The following is an 18893-nucleotide window of genomic DNA, read 5'->3' as shown; positions in this document are numbered from 1 at the left end:
GAGACTAGTATACATAGAGTTAGAATCATAATTGCATCATGTGTTTCATATCATATTGCATCATGCTATGTTTTGTATCATGTATCTATGTAATTATGGAGTAACCTGCATTGCCGAGTTCTTTTGAACTCACTCCTTTTTGCAACATTTTTGTTAGACTCTACTGCAGGTACCACCACTATTGACTATAATGGTCAACACTCTGAAGACCAAGTTGATGACCCGTACCCCACTAGTCACGGTGTACACGTTGATAAAGACTAGTAATCCGAGATTGGGACTTATCTGGAGCGGTTCGGCCTTTGCACTTGTGTGCTAGTGTTGGGATATCGTCCCATTTTCTTTTTAACCTTTTTGTTAATTTGTTGAGACCGTAGTTTAGTCTGTTCCCTTGTCATGTTGGGAACCGGTTGTAACCTTTAATTTTAGTCGATCTACCTTCCGCTATTATTATAGGATGGGTTTCCTCCCTCCTTTTCACACTTTGACTATTTGTCCTATTTGTATCATTTCAGCACTCTGATATTATTTGTAAAACCTTCTGAGATCTTTTCTAGACTTTTATTATTAAATTATTTGAATACAAGGAATTATTCTTGCTTTTGATTATATTATTGTGCTAAGTGGCTATGATTGTTCCTAAACTTGATCGGCGGGACCGTGATTCATTCCCCGGGTAATCCAGATAGGGTACCCCCTTGGTGGATTTAGGGCGGGATGTGACAAGCTTGCCTCGGACAAGTAAAGGAAATGACACTGGTGGGTGATTGTTGATAGGTTGATGAAATCAGCCCATTTTATCCCTATGAAGATCACTTACACTTTGGATAAGCTAGCTAGGCTTTATGTGGACAATGTGGTTCGTCTGCATGGAGTGCCTGTGAGTATTGTTTCTTATCGTGATCCTAGGTTCACCTCAAGGTTTTGGAATTGTTTACAAAAAGCCTTGGGAATCCAATTGAATCTGAGTATAGCACATCATCCACAAGTCGATTGACAATCTGTGCGGACAATTCAAATATTGGAAGATATGCTTAGATCTTGTGTGGTGGATATGGGTGGAAATTGGGATAAACACTTAGCTTTGGTTGAGTTTGCCTATAACAACAGTTATCAAGCAACAATAGGCATGGCTCCATTTAAAGCTTTGTATGGTAAAACTTGTAGGACGCCTTTGTATTGGACTGAGACCTGTAAAAGAAGAGTCTTGGGTCCAGAAATGATTGAAGCTACAAGTGCGATGGTTGACATTATTAGAGAAAGGATCAAGTCTGCGCAGTCTAGACAGAAATCTTATGCCGACAAGACAAGAACCGATTTCGAATTTTCAATTGGAGAGAAAGTTTTTCTCAAAGTATCACCTATGAAAGGGGTGACGAGATTCAATGTGAAAGGAAAGCTTAGCCCTCACTTCATTGGACCTTAAGAGATTTTGGAAAAGGTTGGACCTATAGCATATCGTTTGACCTTTGCCCCATCTCTTTCTAGAGTTCATAATGTGTTTCATGTTTCGATGCTTCGAAAGTACATAGAGAACTCGGAACACATACTACAGCAAGCACCCGAAGGACTTAGTGCCGATCTTTCTTACGATGAAGGACCAGCCGAGATCCTAGACAAAAAGGACAAGCAATTGCGGAATCACACCATCCCTTTGGTGAAGATTCGGTGGAAAAACCACACCCCAGAAGAAGCTTCATGGGAGAAAGAAGAAGACATGAAGGATAAGTTTCCTAATCTTTTTGGAAGCACAGGTACGCTTTCAATTTCGAGGATTAAATTTATTTTAAGGGGGGGAGAATGTAAAATACAGCCCTATCCTAACCCAGACCTTGACCCGGATGCATTGTTGTTTATAGGTCCAAAGACCCGAAGCGGTGGTAGAAGAGACTTGTGGACCCTTTTGATTTTTAAATTTGAGTCGGAGTCCGAGCCCATTGACATTGACGATGATACCCCATACTTGAGCACATTGTCGGTGTTTAGTGAGAATCTGCGCATCGAAGAAGAGTGAATTAGTTAAAGTACCTAATGGACTCCCGTGCACAATCTGAAGGTATTTCCCAAAACTAGACTTTTTGATTGACTTGTAGAAGAAAACCCACTCAATTTGACCCTGTATAGCCCTCCGAATACCTCTCCAAAGTTGTTGAACTATTTCTGATTTTTTTGCTGAACTGTCTTTGGTTGATCCTCCTTGGTCGATGCCATCGACCAAGAGCATCGACCAAAGCTTCCCAGACTCAAGTTAATGATTCCTTTGGAATATTCCCTGCCCTATTTATGCTAGCCTCGTGTTTTGAGCCCTATTCTAATCATTACCACACATGAGAATGTGGAGAAGGTTCCCCGAAGCTCCTCCATGACATTGGTGAAGAAGATTCCACCCAAATCATTGTTCTTTGTCTCCATCACCAACTACAAGGTATAACTCATCACTCTCACTCTCTATTCTATTCTTTTCTATTCCTTTTCTTGCCGTTGAAACCTTGGAGTTGATGCTGCAACCTTACAACCATCACTCCAAGTGTTCACTCTTGCTTAACCTATGATCCTCTCCCATGTCCATTGATGCTATGCTCTCATTTCAAGCCTTGCATATGCATTCCTTTGATTCTCTTCTTAACTTCATGCATTCTTGTCCTAAACTGAGGTATATAGTGTGCCATGTCTATGTTTATTGCTAGCATATGATTATAACCCAATTCCTATTAGTCCCCTAGCCAATTCATGCCTTTCCAATGCAAAACCTAAAGAATCATAGTCCGTATGTGGAATCAAAGTCCGTCTCGTAGGTTGCACCATCGAAGTCTTCAACACCTACGGGATAATCTAACAAACATTTGCACAAAAGGAATGAGTTCAAAAGAACTCAGCAAAGCAGTTATTCCATAATTTATAACCGTATAAGTACAAATCATAACATGATGCAATATGATTTGAAACACATGAGGCAAGTATGATTCTAACTCTATGAATGCTGGTCTCTAGGGTAGACATGCTTTAAGTCACAGCACCATACTTCTTTAGGTAAGTCTCAGTCACTTAATACCGGGGGGAACTGGGTCCTACATCCCTCTCGGGAAATCCATGGCTGAGGTTTTGGTCACCGCTCTCTCACATCACCATTTGGTCTAAGTATTGGCGCATGTCAAGGTAAAACCTAGCCCAATGCAAGTCATCTACTCAGTCGTATCAAGTCAGATCTAGATACTTCCATTCCTCCCATCCCAGGATCCTTTCTGGTATCCTTCACACTAGAGTCACGGATATTACCCATCGGACTCACCAACCCTATTGGTCATCCACTAACAAGAGACAGGAATCTCTCACGTCCTCTCACAGATATGACTCACTGATCTCGAGTGCCCGTGAGCCCAAGTCTAGTTATTTGCAACCCTACCAATAAATGGCCCCTTTTGGGTATCCGTAGCATGGTTTATTTCCTCTCACGAATTGGTTACCGGTTTTGAGCACCCTATGTATGTCATCCAATAACCCAGGAAAGTGTCGATAGGCACCTTCAGAGAACATTCCATACTATTCCCTTCGATGTCCAAGGACAGAAGCGTCAATAGGAATGATTATAACAAGAGTATATGAAATCACAATACTACTGTTCTAAAACATGTATAGCAGTCCTATGATATTCAAAAGCAAATAATAGACTATGTTCACTAAGTTATGAACATCAAGACATAAGCAAATAGCCTATGTATTTATGGCGATAACCATCCTTACCTTAAGTTGAGTTGATGATGATCCAAGAGTCACAAATGATTGATCCAATAATAGTGTTAAGACTCTAAACAAACATAAATGAAAGATTAGAGAAGAGATTGGGAAAATCGGAGGTCGAACGGGTCAAAACTGGGTGAAGTTGCAGTAAACAACATGTTTGGCTGATGCTCTTGGTCGACGGCATTGACCAAAGAGGATCGACCAAGACAGTCTCGGGGCTGCATAGTGGATTTTGGGATTTTGGTCCGAAATTGTTCTTTCAGGTCTCAGATCGATCTGGAACTTGGAGGGATGCTTAAGAACAGTATAAGAACACTACTAATCAAGGAATTAACACAATCTAAAGGTCTAAATAGAAATCCCCAAATTGGACTACTAAGTTCTATAGACAAGAATCATAGCATGGATTGAAATCAATTGCATTTGCATTGGAAAGGCATGAATTAGCTAGGGGAACTTATAGGAATTGGGTTAGGATCATATGCTAGCATTAAATATAGACATAGCACAATATATACCTCAGTTTAGGACAAGAATGTATGAAGTTAAGAAGAAAAATCAAGGAATACATACGCAAGGCTTGAAATGAAAGCATAGCATCAATGGACATGGTAGAGGATCATAGGTTAAGCAAGAGTGAACACTTGGAGTGATGGTTGCAAGGTTGCAGCATCAACTCCAAGGTTTCAACAGCAAGAAAAAGAATAGAAAAGAATAGAATAGAGAGTGAGAGTGATGAATCATACCTTGTAGTTGGTGATGGGAACAAAGAACAATGATTGACAATGATTTGGGTGGAACTTCTTCACTAATGCCAAGGAGGAGCTTTGGGGAACCTTCTCCACGTTCTCAGGTGTGGTAATGATTAGAATATGGCTCAAAACACGAGGCTAACATAAATAGGGTAGGGAATATTCCAAAGGAATCATTAACTTCAAGTCTGGGAAACTTTGGTCAATGCTCTTGGTCAGTGGCATCGACCAAGGAGGATCGACCAAAGGCAGTTTAGCAGAAAAATCGGAAATAGTTCAGCAATTTCGGACAAGGATTCGGAGGGCTATACATGGTCAAATTGAGTGGGGTTTTCTTCTACAAGTCAATCAAGAAGTCTAGTTTTGGGAAATACCTTCATGTTGTGCACGGGATTCCATTAGGTATTTCAAATAATTCACTCTTCTTCGATGCGCAGAGTCTCACTAAACATCAACAATGTACTCAAGTAAGGGGTATCATTGTCAATGTCCATGGGCTCGGACTCCAACTCAAAATTATCAATCAAAAGGGTCTACAAGTCTCTTCTACCACCACTTCGGGTCTTCGGACCTATAAACAACAATGGATCCTGGTCAGGGTCAAGGTTAGGATAGGGCTGGATTTTACATTCTCCCCCCTTGAAAGAAATTTCGTCCTCGAAATTGAAAGCGTACCTGTGCTTCCAAAAAGATGTGGAAACTTCTCCTTCATGTCTTCTTCTTTCTCCCATGAAGCTTCTTCTGGGGTGTGATTTTTCCACCGAATCTTCACCAAAGGGATGGTTCAACTACTTGTCCTTTTTGTCTAGGATCTCGGCTGGTTTTTCATCGTAAGAAAGATCGGCACTAAGTCCTTCGGGTGATTGCTGTAGTATGTGTTCCGGGTTCTCTATGTACTTTTGAAGCATTGAAACATGAAACACATTATGAACTCAAGCAAGAGATGGGGGCAAGGCCAAACGGTATGCTACAGGTCCAACCTTTTCCAAAATCTTATAAGGTCCAATGAAGCGAGGGCTAAGCTTTCCTTTCACATTGAATCTCGTCACCCCTTTCATAGGTGATATTTTAAGGAAAACTTTCTCTCCAATCGGAAATTGCAAATCGGTTCTTCTCTTGTCAGCATAAGATTTCTGTCTAGACTGGGCAGACTTGATCCTTTCTCTAATCATGTCAACCATCGCACTTGTAGCTTCAATCATTTATGGACCCAAGACTCTTCTTTCACCTGTCTTAGTCCAATACAAAGGTGTCCTACAAGTGTTATCATACAAAGCTTTAAATGGAGCCATGCCTATAGTTGCTTGATAACTGTTGTTATAGGCAAAATCGATCAAAGCTAAGTGTTCATCCCAATTTCCACCCATATCCACCACACAAGATCTAAGCATATCTTCCAATATTTGAATTGTCCGCTCAGATTGTCCATAAGACTATGGATGATGAGCTGTACTTAGATTCAATTGGGTTCCCAAGGCTTTCTGTAAACCATTCCAAAACCTCGAGGTTAACCTAGGATCACGATCAAAAACAATACTCACAGGCACTCCGTGCAGATGAACCACATTGTCCACATAAAGCCTAGCTAGCTTATCCAAAGTGTAAGTGATCTTCATAGGGATGAAATGGGCTGATTTGCTCAACCTATCAACAATCACCCACACAGTGTCATTTCCTTTACTTGTCCGAGGCAAGCTAGTCACGAAGTCCATGGAGATATCTTCCCACTTCCAACTAGGAATGGGAAGGGACTGAAGCAATCCAGATGGAGGTTGACGAATGGCTTTCACACGTTGACAAGTCTCACACTTGGCAACAAAATCTTCAACATCAGCTTTCAAACCATTCTACCAGAAATGTTCCCTTAAGTCCTTGTACATCTTGGTTCTTCTAGGGTGTACTGTAAAGATTGACTAGTGTGCTTCTTTCAATATTTCCTTCTTGATTTCTTCAACAGCTGGCACACAAAGCCTACCTCTAAACAATAAAGTACCATCCATAGATGTAGTAAAATCAGAGTCCATTTCGGGATTCAAAGCAATCTTCTCAATCTTCTCTTTCAACTCTTGGTCAGAACTCTGCAAATCAACAATTCTATCTCTAAGGGTAGATCTTGCCGTCATGGCATAAAGAATACAATCCGAACCTTCAGCGACCACTTCTAAACCAAACCTTTCCATCGACGACAACAAAGGCCGACTCAAAGCATTCAAGTCCAACTCCTTCCTTTGACTTTTCCTACTAAGAGCATCCACAACTACATTTGCTTTTTCTGGGTGGTACTGGATATCACAATCATAATCGGAGACCAATTCTAACCATCTTCTTTGTCTCATGTTCAGTTCCTTATGGGTGAAGAAGTATTTCAAACTCTTATGATCTGTTAAGATAGCGATCTTCTCACCGTACAGGTAATGTCTCCAGATCTTCAAAGCAAAGACAACGGCGGCAAGCTCTAAATCATGAGTGGGGTAGTTTCGCTCATAATTCTTCAATTGCCGAGAGGCATATGCCACTACCTTACCATGTTGCATCAACACGCAACCTATACCGATCTTGGAAGCATCAGTGTAGACTGTCAACCCACCAGAACTATCAGGTATAGTCAAAACCAGAGCACTTGTCAATCTAACTTTCAACTCTTTGAAATTCTTCTTGCAAGCTTCGGTCCACACAAACTTCTCTTCTTTTCTAGTTAGCTTAGTCATAGGAGCAGCCAACCTAGAAAAGTTCTCAATAAACCTTCTATAGTATCTCGCCAATCCAAGGAAACTTCTTATCTCAGTCACGGTCTTCGGTCTTTCCCAGTCAGCAACTGTTTGCACCTTCTCAGGATCCACATGAATACCTTCGACTGAAACAACATGGTCGAGAAATACTACTCTTGAGAGCCCAAAGTCACACTTGCTAAACTTAGCATAGAGCTTCTTTTCTCTTAACCTTTGCAATGTGAAATTTAGGTGTTTCACATGCTCTTCTTCATTCTTCGAGTAGATCAAGATGTCATCAATGAAAATGATTACAAACTTATCGAGCACATCATGAAATACTCGGTTCATGAGATCCATGAACACGGCAAGAGCATTAGTTAAACCAAAAGGCATAACTCTAAATTCATAATGTCCATACCTTGTTCTAAACGTTGTCTTAAAGATATCACTTGACTTCACTTTCAACTGATGATATCCAGATCTCAAATCAATCTTCGAGAACACAGCCACACCTTTCAACTGATCAAAAGGATTATCAATCCGGGGTAGCGGGTATCTATTCTTGACGGTCAACTTGTTCAACTCCCGGTAATCAATGCATAAACGCATGCTACCGTCCTTCTTCACAAACAAGACTAGAGCTCCCCAAGGTGATACACTTGGCTGCACAAAACCTCTCTCTAAGAGATCATTCAATTGTGTGTGCAACTCTTCTAACTCGGTAGGTGCCATTCTATATGGAGCTTAGATACCGGAGCCGCTCCAAGAGTTAAGTCTATGGAAAACTCAACTTCTCTATCAGGGGGCAATCCTGACAGATCATCTGGAAATAGATCAGCAAATTCACAAGCGACCTTGACTTCTTCAAGTCTCTTCCCTTCTTTGACCTTGCTTCCAAGTGAAGCACTTTCCACCAAAGCGTGGACTTGCATTAAAGCGGTCAAAGTTTTCTTACTAACCCTTCCCTTTTCACCTTGGAACTCGAAAACTAAATTTCCTTCCTTTCGAAACTGAATCTTCTTCGAAGAGCACAAGATTACAGCATTGTAGGATGTCAACCAATCAATTCCCCAGATTACATCAAAATCCTTCATATCAAACAACACTAGATTTGCCTTCAAGTTCTTTCCACAAATTAACACAAGACATTCTTCTAACACTTTATCTAGTTTAACAGTAGACCCAACAGGGGTACTAATCAACAAACAACTAGATAAACACCGGGGCGTTAGGTTAGTCTTCAAAGCAAAAGTAGATGAGATGAATGAATGAGATGCACCCGTATCAAACAAAACAAATGCTGGAACTGAAGCAACTAACAATGTACTTGTAACAACATCATGACAGGAATCCTATTCAACACCAGATATGTTGAATACTCTGCCAGAGGGAGGGGCAGGGGTAGGAACAAGAGCACTTTTCACGACTGAAGCATAAGGTTGGGCAGGTTTCTTTGGGCAAAAGCGAGCAAAATGGCCTGTCTGCTTGCAAAAGAAGTAAGTAGAGTCTTTCTGTCCAGCAAGAGCCGCAACAGTGGGAGGTCTCTGGAATGTAGGTCTAGGATTCACCATCCCAGGCCGAGGTGGATGCACAACTCCCAAAGGTCTTACTCCATTGGATTGACCATGTTGGCCCACATGAACAGAACTGAAACTCTGGCTAAAACTTTTTTGGCTGGAAGGCAGGAGCAGGGTAAGGAGCAGGTCTAGCAAAGCGCCGATTAATGCAGTCCACATAGTCAGGGTGCCTAGGCTGCCAGGGTCTCTGTACTCGAGCATTTTCCTTCTCATTCTCTTCGAGCTTCTTTGAGTTTTGAATAACTTGAGCATAACCTTCCAGGGGTAAGACCATGAGGTACGCCTTGATAGAAGGCTGCAGTCCCTTGAAAAACATTTTCGCCTTTGCATCGTCGGACTTGATGGATTCGGGGGCGAAGAAGAAAAGTTCTTCAAACCTCTGCTGGTACTCTAGCACTGACAAAGAACCTTGTAGTAATGCCATAAACTTGGCCTCTTTGGCATCTTTTACAGCCTCAGGAAAATAATTCTTGCAAAAAGCTTCCTTAAACCTTTCCCATGAGACAACGCTGGCATGGAGATTTTCAAGAATGGGCCTGGTGCAGGTCCACCATGCATCAGCCTCATGCTGAAGCTTCTACTCAGCGAAAAGGACCTTTTGGGCTTCTAAACACTGTAAGTGCCTGGAGGCCTTTTCTAACTCCCTCAGCCACTTATTAGGGAAAAGAGCATATTTAGTCACGCCAATGAATGACGGTACTTGTAATTTTAGGAAGCTCTCCATCAGCCTGGTATGCAGGGTTCCAATGAACCTCTCAACATACGGGGCTGGAACACCCGGATTCCCTTGGCCGCCAATTTGGTTCTCTTCACGGAGGGTCATGAAGCCAATCATCATCTAATTAAACTGGGCCTGCTGTAGCTACATCATATTGGTCATGGCGCTAGCTATATCTTTGAAACTTCCGATCTCGGGGGCATTAGGAACGCCATTTGTGGTATGGCTATCTTCCTAAGTGTTGGTGCTAAAATTGCCGGAGGCTTTGAACCGTAATCCTTGCACCAATCCATTCAGATCTGGATCGATCTGACTCGCTCTTCAGTCAATCAACCTCTCGCTCCTAAAAGATAGAACACTAGTGAGAAACGAAGCCGATCGTCTTGATCGGCCCGTCTCCTACGATCTAGTCAGTAGATGATCAGAAGTAGAGCTCTCAGAGAGCTTTAATGGAAAATGAGCGAGAAGTGTGTGAATATTCGAATGAGCTTACCTCTCCTGAGAATCTTGGCTCTATTTATAGGCTTTAATACGTTGGTTCTTGTCACTAATGAACGTCGGATGGAAAGTATAGATCGGATGGCTATGATTAAGCCTTTGTTTAACCTTTGGGTGGTCCCTTAAATTCATTCGTCTCATCAGCTGAATCCGGTTGAACCTGGTCAGACCGGTATAAACCGGAAGTGGATATTTTAGTCACAACACAAGCCCCCAAGCCTGCTGATCAGGTCGAACTTGTATGAGACTTTGGTCAGGAGGTTTGAATCTTTCTTTCAAATGACTTCAGAATATTCTTCATCTTGTATTGGTTGTGAGAATTCTTCAATACTTGAGCTTATCTTGCATTTGGAAAATGTTCAGCCCCCAAATCATTTTAGAAAGGAAATAATGGGCGACGGAAGAGAATCTTGAGAATGAAAGGAATATAGAGGGGGCAACAATCTTTGACCTGCTGCACATCTGACCACATACTATACTTCTGATCACTTGTTATATTTCTGACCACTTGCTGTATCATTGATCAGTTGCTGATGAAGTATTCTTAGGAAAGAGTGGCTGATGAAGCTTTTTGAGAAAACATCTGACGAAAGCCTTAATAACTGATCAGATGCCTTTTTGAGAAAATGGCTGATGAGAGCCTTAATAATTGATCAGAAACTTTCTGAGAAGATGGCTGATGATAACCTCAATAGTTGATTAGAAACTTTTAGAGAAAACGGCTAATGAGAGCCTTAATAGCTGATCATAAACTTTCAGAGAAAATAGCTGACGAAAGCCTTAATAACTGATCAGATGCCTTTTTGAGAAAATGGCTAATGAGAGCCTTAATAGCTGATCAAAAACTTTCTAAGAAAATGGCTGATGAAAACCTTAGTAGCTGATTAGATATTCTCAGATAATGGTCTGAAGAAAATCTTTGAGCTTTCGATAAATAATCCTCCATATAACTTGATCCTTGAGTTGTTTTATTGATTAATTCCATTGTTCTCAATAAAAAAATTGCCTTGGGAAGATGTTGCCTTAGAAAGATGGCTACTAGAGCCTGACTTCGGAAAGTCGGGATCATTCCTCGGAAGGAACAATCCGGGATCACCCTCGTGAAAGGAATGATCCGTGATTAGCTTAGCATGACCTGGCTTCTTGAGCCTGACTTACGTAAAGTCGGGACCACCCTCGAAAGGAATGATCCGTGATCAGCTTCGGAAAGCATGACCAGGCCTCGGAAGGCTGGCTACTTGAGCCTAACTCACGAAGAGTCGAGACCACCCTCGGAAGGAATGATCCGTGATCAGCTTCGGAAAGCATGACCAGGCCTCAGAAGGCTGGCTACTTGAGCCTAACTCACAAAGAGTCGGGATCACCCTTGGAAGGAATGATCCGTGATCAGCTTCGGAAAGCATGACCAGGCCTCGGAAGGCTGGCTACTTAAGCCTAACTCACGAAGAGTCGGGATCACCCTCGGAAGGAATGATCCGGATCAGCTAGCATAATCACGCCTCGGAAGGCTGGCTACTTGAGCCTGACTTCGGAAAGCCGGGATCATCCTCGGAAGGAGTGACCCTGAGTCAGCGTTGAAAAGGCATGACGTGACCTCGTAAGGCTGACCACTTGGGCCTGACTTCGGAAAGTCGGGATCATCCTCGGAAGGAATGACCTTGGATCCGCGTTGAAATGGCATGATCAGAAGACTAGTTCGCAAAAATGTTCTTTGGATTAATAATGAAGAAGAAATTTTAGATGACCACGCTTAATAAGATGATTTGTCCAAGAATACCAGAAAATCTTGTCTCCTTTCTACTGATAGAAATAAGTCTTCAAGAATAATATAAGTCTTCAAGAATAATGTAAGTCTTCAAGAATGATGATCAGTCTCTGCTCTATAGAAAATTGCTGGTCAGAAGCCTTCATAACCGAGATCAACCTTTTATGTGGCTGAGAGAAGCCTTTAGAGAAAGTTGCACAATGATCAATGCTTTAATGTTCAGCCTGTTAAAATTGAGCAGAGTAAAAGATCAAAGTTTGCCATAAAGTGCAAGATCAAATAATAAAATGATAATATGAAGTTTGCAATAATTGCAACTCCTCAAGAAATTTTAATTTATGTAGTTTTGGACTGATGAACTCCTAAGATGTATTTCCTCCTTTTTCTATTTCCACCTGCAAACTTAAAGCTTCAATTCTAAACCTGACAATCATACTAGGAGAATAATATATCATAACACTATAGGGAAGCCCACGTTTAGAAACTTAATAAAAAGCCTAATTAATGAATGGACATGAACTAAGCATTTCATATCAATTCAGTATAGAATATATGGATTCCTGCCTCATTAAGATAAGACGATATCTCATCCTTCCTATATGCAGCCAGAAGGATAACTAGACATTCTTTTATGATTAATAAATAAAAACAAATAAAACACTTCACAAATGTTTGTTTAGGGTACTGATATTTATCTGCAATTAACAGAAACATATAAAACAAAATAAAAACTTCTATGACTCCTCTAAACGTATATTCTATTTACTCAAACTCCCATCATAAGTTAACTATATACAATACTAACAGAATGCATATTTCACCAATGTCTATTCTTTCTCCCCTTCTTTTTTTTTTTTTTTTTAATTTTTTTTATTATTATTATTTTTTTAAGGAAGCTGAAGTGAGTAACCATCTGCAAGTAAAGAGCTGCACTCATCTGGAATTTTTTATATATTCTTCTTGATATTCCAAATTCATTTCTAGGTTATATATGACAAACACTCTTTATCAAATGTAGAATGAATCTTTGTTAATCGAAAATTTCAAATGTTGTTAGAAAAAGAAATGATGACCAGGAATTTGTAAATCAACTATTGTTAGAAAAAGAAATGATGACCAAGAATTTGTAAATCAACTATTGTTAGAAAAAGAAATGATGACCAAGAAACTCTAATATACTTATCTTATTATTGCATTAGATTTTTTGCTCCATGATCTCTTTCTGCACTCGAATTCTTCAAGAATCTTTGAAATGCTTCTTTGAGGAGTTGGTACTTGAATAGAAAAGCTTTCGGAAAATAAGAATATTGCGAATGTAGCATCCATTGCTGCTGCTGCTATTCAAGCTACCATCATCTGGGCTGTTATGTGATGTAGCTTTCACATTTGCTACTTCTTTGTTCTCAAAATTTCAGAAATTGCTAGAATGTTTTTGCTTTGAAGTGTTTCAAGTCCAGCTCAGATCAAGATACTAGTTGACAACCTCCTTTGATTGCCTTTATCAGATGTAAATTAAATTTTGAAAGCTTCGGAAAAGTCATCATGTACTCTCTCCTTTCTCAACCATCCAAGCGATGGCCTTCCTCTATAACCCCAACAGTTGTTGCTGCTGCTGCCATTGCTTCTTCTCATTAACATTTATTTCATTCCTCGCCTGCTCATAGTCTGTAGCTTCTTTGCTCACCTTATAGCTCAAGCTAAAACTTCTTCATTCCCTCTTTTGTTCTTCCGAGACAGCAGTTGCTTCTTGATGCCTTTACTCTCAAGAGTGGTGGACTTCAAATTGATTTGTGTGTTTAACAAGCATCAGCTTTTGATCTCACCAGCAGACATTTGAATCAAAAGAAATGGCATAATAGATGAAGAAAGTTTCTTGTTAACATCTTTAATTGCTTGCTAACAAAACAGGGCTTTGTTTAAGAATGGACAGATATTAGACCATGGGTCCTGAATGAGATATGGTTTTGGGTTGAATCTTGGTTCAAATATGCTTGTGGATATTAAGTGCATAGGACGCAATTGGATACTATACTTGGCCGGATGCCATCTGTTCTTGCCACAAATCTCATTTAACTTGAGCTTAGCCCCCTCAATCTCTTCAGCCCCATTACCACCATCGGTCTTGATCAAGTGTTGTGATTTCCACAACTTCTCTAAAGCTTCCTTTGCGGCTGTAACCCTGGCAATCTCCTTTGATTTGAGGAAATTGAACCAATGAGCTCCCCGTCTACGTAAACACTAGCAATGTTCTGATTGGACCCATTCTTCCAATGCTTTACATCCACTTGCTTCCCCTGCTTGTCCACCACCACCGATGATCCTCAGCAGCAAGCTGGAAATATGTCAATGCTACAGTGATGAAAGCGGTCACCACTAGAAGAATTAGGAAAACAATGAAGAGGATGCTGTAAATGGTATAAATCCTGTGACCCCACACACTAGCAAATATGTAGTAGAGCTCGATATAAATGGCACTAAAAGGCAGGAAGCCTGCCATTGTCATCTGAGGAACAGTTCCCCGGTACCAAGGTAATTGCGGAATTTCCCTGGGATATTTTGTTGTGCGGCAAGGAGCCTGGAACTCAGCCCTGCTATTTTTACTGGCAATCCCACCCAACACAAGCAAAGGTGAGGTGACTAATGTCCATATAAGAACTATTACTACAATGGTGACAAATGGCAGTGCTGCTATAGCACTGTAAGCAATTGCAACAGTGTTAAGGAAGCAGAATGTGAGGAAAAGAGGCCCACAAAATAGGCACCCAGTCAACAACAGATTCCTCACCCAATTTGTTCCTTCAAGTTGGCAATAGAAAGATGTAGCTGTATATCCAGCAATTCCTGATGTAAGTGCGTATATAACTTATGCTTAGGAAAGTGGAACACATCACCATGAATGTACCTCCATCCAGTCTCCTCTTGGTCGTCAGCTGATTCTTCATCATGAGCATACTTCACAAAATCATTTTTGAGTACTCTCATAAGAATGGTTGCAAGAAACCCAGTTAGGAGAAGCACAGTGGCACATGAGTTAATAATAGAAAACCAATGGATTTCCAAGTGATGAGGCAGCGCAGAGGATGATGAATATACATCCATCCGCTTCTTGAAAGGAATAGTGGTTTCTTTCCACTTCACGAGTACATGAATTCCACTTCAACTTCCTTCTCCTCTGTGAGGTCTTCCTTGTTGACCTTGCCAATGAAACCCCAGATCAGCAAATCGTCATAGTACATCTGGAAATAGTAGTCCTTGGTGACTACATTTTGGAACTTAGCAGCCTCTTCCTTCAACAGCTTCTTTCTTGTTCGCATACAGAGGCACCGGATCTCCAGCCTTGTAACGATGGTCAGAGCCATCCGACCTGACATAGCTTCCAAAACAGAGGATCTCCATCAAGGTGAGGGTAATCTTGGAAGAGGATTTGAGCAACTGGAACTGGAACGAGCTACCATGAGAGTCATCTCTATTCTTTACCCCAGAAAGAAGGAAAGAAAGAGTATTTTTTCCATTTCTGATTTTTAGGGATTCTTCTGGATCAAGATTTCATCCAGATTGCGTTATATGCAAGCCACCACCGTACATAGCATAGATCATAAACACAAGCTGCACCTCTTCTTTGTATAACTCGGTTTTGCTCCTCAAATGCTTCTGTTGAAACACAACTTCCTCAAGCGACACATAGCTTCTGCAAAGCGGACAAGTGGCCTGCTCTCTCCTCAACCACTGATCTAAACAATCTGCATGGAACTCGTGTTGAAGCACAACTTCCTCAGGTGACACATAGCTTCTGCCAAGCGGACAAGTGGCCTGCTCTCTCCTCAACCACCGATCTAAACAATCTTCATGGAACACTCTGACTTCATCTCCGTCTTCTAATTTCGTCAAACACACAGCACATTCCTTCGATTCACCGGCGTTGACATTACAGATCGCTTTGGCTTTGTAGGAAATATAGAAGAACAGTTAAATGAGTGGCCAAATGATCCTTGATCTGCTACGAGAATATCTTCAGATTTCACAGGTTTGTGAAGGAGCTCAATCACTTGGTTAGCTGGGAGATCAAGGAGAGCAGTAAATGAGTTCTCGGTTACAAGCACCGTTGCTGCTGAGTCTTGAAAAGCTTTCTCCGTCATTAGTCCCTGAATTTCTGCAACGAATTGCTTATCGTCTCCGCAATCTCCAGATCTGCCTCCTGAAGTTGTAATTAACTCCATAAACAATCAAATTCAACAAAAATTCGATGTAATCGCTTAGCTAGATCAACAATTTCCCGTTCTCGTTACTTCCAAGACTCTTTCAAACCTTTTCAAAACGTTTACATCTCTCATTCAATTGATAAGAAAACCGAAGTCAGATTCAGACTTGGCTGAAATAATGGAATTCTCAGGTTGAATGTGAACGAGACAACTCAAAACCATCCTAATCCTTGGAGCGGAAGCAATACCGAAACAAAGATTTGGAGATCAACAAAAACGAATTTGCAGAAAGGAGCGATGGAGATCTTAAAAAATAGAGATACTTTAGATCAACAACAGAGATCTAAGAAAACGAGAGATGTTTAGATACGGGAAAAAAGTGGACCGAGATCTCGGATCTGAAAACGAGAGATACTTATTTCCGAGTGAAAGGAAAACTTATCGGCAAGATTGATGATGGGCAGAATATCATCATTGGCTGCAGGGATCTTGAAGCAGTAGCTACTGAAGAAGAGACTTCGCTTTGCTGGTTGTTTTGTGGAACCATAATCAATAGATCCAATAGATCGAAGGTAACGAACCAAATCCAGAAGAAACGCTAGTCACAGGACAAAAAGAAAAACTGCCGATCGAGACACCGATCAGAATAATAGGGATCTTTTGAGATGCCGATCAAAGATCTAGAGATAGATCGAAGCTAGAACCAGAGATCAAGAAACAAGATATAGCAGGATGCTTCTTGCTCCACCATTATTGTTACTTTATGAAAACCAAGATATAAGAGCTGTGAAGAAGATCTTGCTTTCTTCTCCAAATTCACATAATCGACTCAGATCTAGCTTGCAGTATATGAAAATTCATCGGAAAAAGAGCGTAAGATCTTGGATGCTTTTTCAAGACAGATCTTTAGAAAAACTTGATCGCTAAGCAAAAGATCTCCAACCAAAAAGATTGCGGAAGAACGATCATGCTCTTCCGGTAGTTGAGCCATAGCTTTTTGCTCAGTTTCCCACAGACGGCGCCAAATGTTGGTGCTAAAATTGCCGGAGGCTTTGAACCGTAATCCTTGCACCAATCCATTTAGATCTGGATTGATCTGACTCGCTCTTCAGTCAATCAACCTCTCGCTCCTGAAAGATAGAACACCAGTGAGAAACGAAGCCGATCGTCTTGATCGGCCCGTCTCCGACGATCTAGTCAGTAGATGATCAGAAGTAGAAGTAGAGCCTCTCGAGAGAGCTTTAATGGAAAATGAGCGAGAAGTGTGTGAATATTCGAATGAGCTTACCTCTCCTGAGAATCTTGGCTCTATTTATAGGCTTTAATACGTTGGCTCTTGTCACTAATGACCGTCGGATGGAAAGTATAGATCGGATGGCTATGATTAAGCCTTTGTTTAACCTTTGGGTGGTCCCTTAAATTCATTCGTCTCATCAGCTGAATCCGGTTGAACCTGGTCAGACCGGTATAAACCGGAAGTGGATATTTTAGTCACAACACTAAGTTTGCTGATCAGAGCCCCCAGCAGGTGCTTCTTCATTCCCAGCACTACCGGAACCAACGAAATGATTTCTAAGAAGGACCACTCTGCAAAAGAAATCAAAGATAAGGATACCAAAATTCGAATATGTCAATAACAACTTGATCAATGATAAGGATACTCAAATCATGATTAAAACTATCAACATAGCAAGAAAATAGTCAAACATTGGTCAAAATCAAACGAAATCCAACCACAAATCAAAAATTTTCATAATCAGCCCAAGGCAGCAAAATGACCCATCTGGGTCGATGCTCCTTGGTCGATGGCATCGACCAAAAAGGATCAACCTAACAATTCCGGGCGAAAAATCAGATTAAAGGAGCCCACTTCCTCATTTCATTTTCATTTCATACTCTTATACTTTGAGTTAAGCTCTGGGGAAAATGACATTCTAGGGTTTCCAAGCTTGATTCAAGGCTCCAACAACACATGCAAACCTTCTTTGATCATCTACACAAGTAAGTCCTCTTTCTTCTTCTCTTTTCTTTCAAAAATCAAATACCATTGTTATGATTTTCTTCAAAACTGAGTAATGCTTGTTGCTAATGGTTAGAATCATGCTTAGGGATGTTTAGAAACATGTTCCCATTAGTTTCCAATCAAATCCAATCTTAAATCACAAGATTGCACACACTTTGGTTCCAAAATCACTATTCATCTCGCCAAATTCCAACTTTGCAAATACTTGTCCTATTTTCAAACCAAATTGAATTTTGACCACGAAACAAATTTTTACATGAGTGATTTACTATGGGGAAGGTGTTCCCACTCTCGGTTCGGTCAAATTCCAATTTTCAAAAAATTCCAACCGCAAACCCAAGAGGATTTTTCTTATTTATACTTGCCTGAATTTTCATTTTCAAAATGCCAAAATGATAGATTTTCACCAAACAGAAGCATCCCAGCATGTTTATCCATGTCTTATGCACATGCTAGCATGTAAAACGCAATTTCCTCAAAATCAAAAATTTTCAAAAATTTACGAAAATGCCCTTCATCTATCAAATACACACAAGGACTAATCCAAATGCAATTTCCTCTTTGTTTCAACAGATTCACTATGCCTAGAGGAGGGCGACGAGCTGATAGGGGCCGAGGACATGTTCCACGGCCGGTCGTTACAGACGAGGATCATTTCACCACTCCTATGGCCAAGTTTTTATATGAGTACTACTTCCACAACATACCGATCGAGCATGGATGATTGGTTGTCTTGGATGACTTAGAGGCATTCCACATACAAGAGAGGCTGGAGGCTATGGATTCGCTACACTTGCACACTGCGGCATATCCGGTCTATCCGGATCTTGTCAAGTACTTCTATAGTAACTTGACCTCCCGCTTGAGGGATGACCTGCGAGATGGTTCTAGGATCGTCATGGACTCTAT

The 18893-nt window shown here is 40.8% G+C and overlaps 1 pseudogene; it reads right to left on the bottom strand.

Moving 5' to 3' along the window:
* Window positions 1–14037: 14037 nt before the first annotated feature.
* The window catches only part of LOC149024197 (transmembrane 9 superfamily member 2-like), a 73126-nt pseudogene continuing 68270 nt past the window's right edge, over window positions 14038–18893 (bottom strand).

This window comes from Hakea prostrata, chromosome 2, assembly GCF_041222555.1.
Source record: "Hakea prostrata isolate BN-2017 chromosome 2, UWA_Hpros_2, whole genome shotgun sequence".
NCBI lineage: Eukaryota > Viridiplantae > Streptophyta > Magnoliopsida > Proteales > Proteaceae > Hakea > Hakea prostrata.
Note: the sequence above shows the minus strand (reverse complement) of the source record. Positions and strands in the feature narration are given on the sequence as shown.